Genomic DNA, 4,961 nt, shown 5'->3' on the forward strand with positions numbered 1-4,961 from the left:
CTGCATCATAAGATAGTTCAATTTCTAGTTTTTTGAAGAATGTCCATATTGTTTTCCAGAATGCTGGATGAAACGTCATTCCCACCAGCAATGAATGAGATCCCCTTTCTCTCTACATCCATGCCAGCACTGATTGTTCTTTCTGTTTTGGTTTTTATTTATTTATTTATTCATTCATTCATTCATTCATTCATTCATTCATTTATTTTTGTCAATTTTCATTTTTTTAAATTTTTTTTCATTGAGTCACCATGTGGAAAGTTACAAAGTTTTCAGGTTTAAGTCTCAGTTATACAATGCTCGAACACCCATCCCTTCACCAGTGCCCATATTCCACCACCAAGAATCACAGTATAGCTCCACCACGCCCCCCCCACTCCTACCCCCCACACCCTTAGCCCCCTCCCGCCTGTGTAACTGATAATTTCACTTTACTTTCACTTTACTTTGATTACATTCAATATTTCAACAAAATTCACTATTATTGTTTGGAGTTTCTCCCCGCTAAAGTCGGACCTGCTGGAAAGGAAGCATTTGATAATTTGTTTTCCATTGCTGAGAATGAAGAGATATGAGGTCGAGTGACCACACTAGCGGCCTCATGGTTTTGGGTTTCTGTATTTTAGTATTTTAGTAACTAAGTCCAGAGAAATATCTGCCAGAAATTGCATTGCTGCAAAGTTGTACTTCTCAGTTATATTATATTCCACATATGAGTGCAATCTTTCTATGTCTGTCTCTTTCTTTCCGACTCATTTCAATCAACATGATACTTTCCATGTTGATCCATTTATATGCAAATTTCATGACTTCATGTCTTCTGACAGCTACATAGTATTCCATTGTGTATATGTATCAGAGTTTCTTTAACCCGTCATCTGTTTGGGGGCACTCTGGTTTTTTCCAGATTCTGGCTACTGTAAACAGTGCTACAATGAACATAGAAATGCAGATGTCATCTCTACTATACCTTTTTGCCTCTCCGGGATATATTCCCAAATGTGGTATTGCTGGGTCAAATGGAAGCTCAATTTCTAATTTTTTGAAAATTGTCCATATTGTTTTCCAATAGGGCTGAACCAGTCAGCATTCCCACCAGCAGTGAAGAAGAGTCCTTTTCTCCCCATATCCACACCAACACCGGTTGTTTTTGTTTTTTGGGATGTGGGCCAGTCTCTGTGGTGTGAGATGATATCTCATTGTTGTTTTGATCTGCATCTCTCTGATGATTACTGATGTTGAACATTTTCTCATGTGCTTCTGAGCCATTCGGATTTATTCTTTGGGAAAGTTTCTGTTCATTTCATCACCCCATTTTTTGATCAGGTTGGCAGTTTTCTTCTTGTGGAGTTCAACCAGTGCATTGTATATACTTGATATCAACCCTTTATCGAATAGGTACTGCGTAAATATCCTTTCCCATTATGTAGATTGTCTTTGTACTTCGGTCACTGTTTCTCTTGAGGTGCAGAAGCTTCTTAGTTTGAGATAGTCCCATTTACTTATCTCTGTTTTCACTTGCTTGACCAGTGGTGTGTCAGCTTTGAAGATACCAGTGTCTTCAATGTCGTGGAGGGTTTTGCCGACCTTGTCTTCAATGTACCTTAGGGATTCTCGTCTGATGTTGAGGTCTTTAATCCATTTTGATCTGACTTTTGTACATGGTGATAGGTGGAGGTCTATGCCCATTTTTTTGCATGTAGCTGTCCAGTTTTGCCAGCACAATTTGTTAAACATGCTTTCCTTGCTCCACTTCACATTTCTTGCTCCCTTATCAAAGAGTAGATGGCCATATATTTGGGGGTGTGTGTCAGAGTATTCAACCCTGTTCCATTGGTCTGCCACTCTACCTTTGTTCCAGTACCAAGCTGTTTTAATGACTACCGCTTTGTAGAAGAGTTGGAAGTTGGGGAGGTTGATTCTTCCCATTTTCTTTTCCCCAAGAATTGCTTTAGCTATTTGTGGGGGCTTATTGTTCCATATGAATTTCAGGAGCACTTGCTCCATTTCTCTGAAAAATGACAAGGGTATCCCTATAAGGATCGCATTGAATTTGTACAATGCTTTGGGAAGAATTGCCATTTTGACAATATTAATTTTTCCAATCCGTGAGCAGGGAATATTTTCCCATTTCCTCGTGTCTTCTTGTATTTCCTGAAGTAGCGTTTTGTAGTTTTCATTATACAAGTCCTTTTCCTCCTTAGTTAAGTTGATTCCGAGATACTTGATTTTTTGAGGCACAATTGTGAACGGATTGCTTTTATCATGTTGCTTTCTTCTCTCTCAATTTCTTATGTTTGCATATAAGAAAGCCATGGACTTTTGAGTATTGATTCTATAGCCTGCAACTTTACTATATGAGTCTATTGTTTCTAGGACTTTCTTGGTAGAGGTTATAGGGTTTTCTAAGTATAATATCATATCATCAGCGAATAGTGAGAGCTTCATTTCTTCCTTTCCTACCTGAATGCCCTTAATATCTTTTTTTTGCCTAATCGCTATTGCAAGTACTTCCAATACTACATTGAACAGAAATGGAGAGAGTGGACATCCTTGTCTCGTCCCTGTTCTCAGAGGGAAGGGTCTTAGTTTTTCCCCATTGAGGATGATGCTTGCCGTAGGCTTGTGGTTACATGGCTTTGACTATATTGAGGAAGGTCCCTTCTATACCCATTTTGGCTAGAGTTTTCATCATAAACGGGTGCTGGATCTTGTCAAATGCTTTCTCTGCATCTATTGATATGATTATATGATTTTTATCTTTTCTTTTGTTGATATGATGGATTATGTTGATTGATTTCCGGATGTTAAACCATCCTTGCATCCCCAGAATGAATCCCACTTGGTCATGGTGTATGATCTTTTTGATGAGTTGCTGAATTCTATTTGCTAATATTTTGTTGAGAATCTTCGCATTTCTTTGCAATTCACTCTCAAGGCTTATTGCTATCCCCATAATATTACCTTGGGAACTTTTGTCTCAATTTTTTCTACCTTTTTCATAGCCTTTACACAGCAATAGTAAGTCTTGCCAATAAAATATTTCACAAGGTATAGCAATTGGAGCAATGGTTGTACTTGAAGTTATATTTTATTGACTAAAGGACACCAAAGGAGACCTCATAAAGGATGGTAGACAAATGGGAGACAAAGGCTATCACTAAGACCAATCAGAAATCTCACTTTTTTTTCTATTTTAAATATCAGAAGTCAATTTCAAGAATTAATGCAAGGAGTAAATGTTGTGATCTAAAAGTGCTTGCTTCCAGTAACTGTCTGGAATCAGATCTGTTATATTTGTTGCTATCTGCTCTTTCAAATAGGTGCTCCATTTCTTTTGATTAGTGCAAAAACAGGAATCTGCTATCTTGGAATTTCCTTAGAGAATTTCCTTAATTTCTCCTTTTCATTATCTAGAAAGCAGGATCACTGTATGACTGTCATCCTATTGTTCGTCAAATTAGTCAAGCGGGCACCAATAACGTCTCTATTCCTCCCAGTCCTGAGATCCTTACTCATCTTTCCCAATGATTGGAGGTTCTTTCATGGTAAGGGAATGGGACCTATCATTACTGTTTTTGGCATATGGAATATACCACAGGTAGCTTGCTAGGCTCTGCCTGTGCGGGCGGGATACTCTCGGTAGCTAGCCGGGCTCTCCAAGAGGTATTGAACTCGATCAAATATGGTGTGGTAATTATGGAAAATGGGTAGGAGGTCCTGAAAGAAGCCTGGAGCATGGCAGAGGTTGGGTAGTGGAGTTGGCAGCTGGGGCTGGGTCCCTTGGGGCAGGGAGGGTTCTCACCCACACTCCTCTGGGGCACCCCTAGTGAAAACAGCCTGGCGCAGAGTCCGGTGGCATGGCTATGGGGGACTCATTTTATACTCCCATGTGGGAGAAGCAGAAAGCAGAAGCAGAAAGCACAATAATATTCCTTATTGTGCAGTATTGCAGAGATTTTAAGAATTAAGTGTTACAGAGTTGTGCAAATTTCCTGCCATTTAGCAATCATAAATAATATTCATTCCTTTTAGATGTTTTGGTTAAGATCACGTATAGTATCTATTCTTATCAATGTAATACCTTATATGTCCTCTATATGATGACAATATATTATAAATCGATTTTTTAAATCCAGGAATTCGAATAAGAGCTTGCTTCATCTACTCCATATAGCAACCTGATAGTGCAGAACCTCCAGGAATGGTAAATCTCCCTCGTACACATAAATAAATAAATAATAGAATTTGATACTAGTACTGTTTATTTGAGATTTAGCAATGAGTCTACATTTAGAAACTGATTATTTAATGTGTATTAGACATGATTGTGGACTCAGAAAACATTGTGACTGCCTTTTCTTGAGCAGCTAGGAACACCATCAATTTACTTACAGTAGACGTTTAGTATATTTATTCACCTACATTTACTGGGAAATCATCAATTAACAAATTGACTGTTCACTGTTAAGTTCCCAGTCAACAAGGAGAACACTCCACTTGACTGTTCTCAAGTTGGTTGTTTAACTGAGCAGGTGGATGGCTGAACTCTTCAAAACTTTCTCCAAAAGGGACATCCAGTAAATCATTTTTAAATAAGGGAAACAGTGAATTCTCAAGTGCAGTAGACTTTCCTTCAGAATCTTCTCACTGTTGAAAATGACCTTGGGCACAGCCTTCTTCAAGAGCAGGGGGTAGCAGATGGGGCACTGAGTTAAGCTGCATTGCCATCTAGTGGCCAGATAGTATGATGCAACAAGGCAGGGCTTTTAATGAAACCTGGTCCCATGTGGAATTGAAAGATACTTAGCAATAACCTTCTTTCCTTCCCTTATTTAAACAGAAAAATAGATTAAATGGAAAAGGGAATAGCTACCTTTATGATAAAAATATTCAACTGTAGCATTGCCATACCACAAGTTACTTGTCCCTTCTCTGGAACGAGATGAAATGTATGACTT

The 4,961-nt window shown here is 38.6% G+C and overlaps 1 non-coding gene across 1 annotated transcript; it reads left to right on the top strand.

Annotated features, from left to right (window-relative positions):
• Positions 1 to 4,024: 4,024 nt before the first annotated feature.
• LOC129399257 (U2 spliceosomal RNA) lies at positions 4,025 to 4,218 on the top strand. The gene has a single exon (XR_008627021.1). It is a non-coding gene; the product is annotated as a U2 spliceosomal RNA (small nuclear RNA).
• Positions 4,219 to 4,961: the final 743 nt, after the last annotated feature.

The sequence above is a fragment of the Sorex araneus genome, chromosome 10 (assembly GCF_027595985.1).
Source record: "Sorex araneus isolate mSorAra2 chromosome 10, mSorAra2.pri, whole genome shotgun sequence".
Classification (NCBI taxonomy): Eukaryota; Metazoa; Chordata; class Mammalia; order Eulipotyphla; family Soricidae; genus Sorex; species Sorex araneus.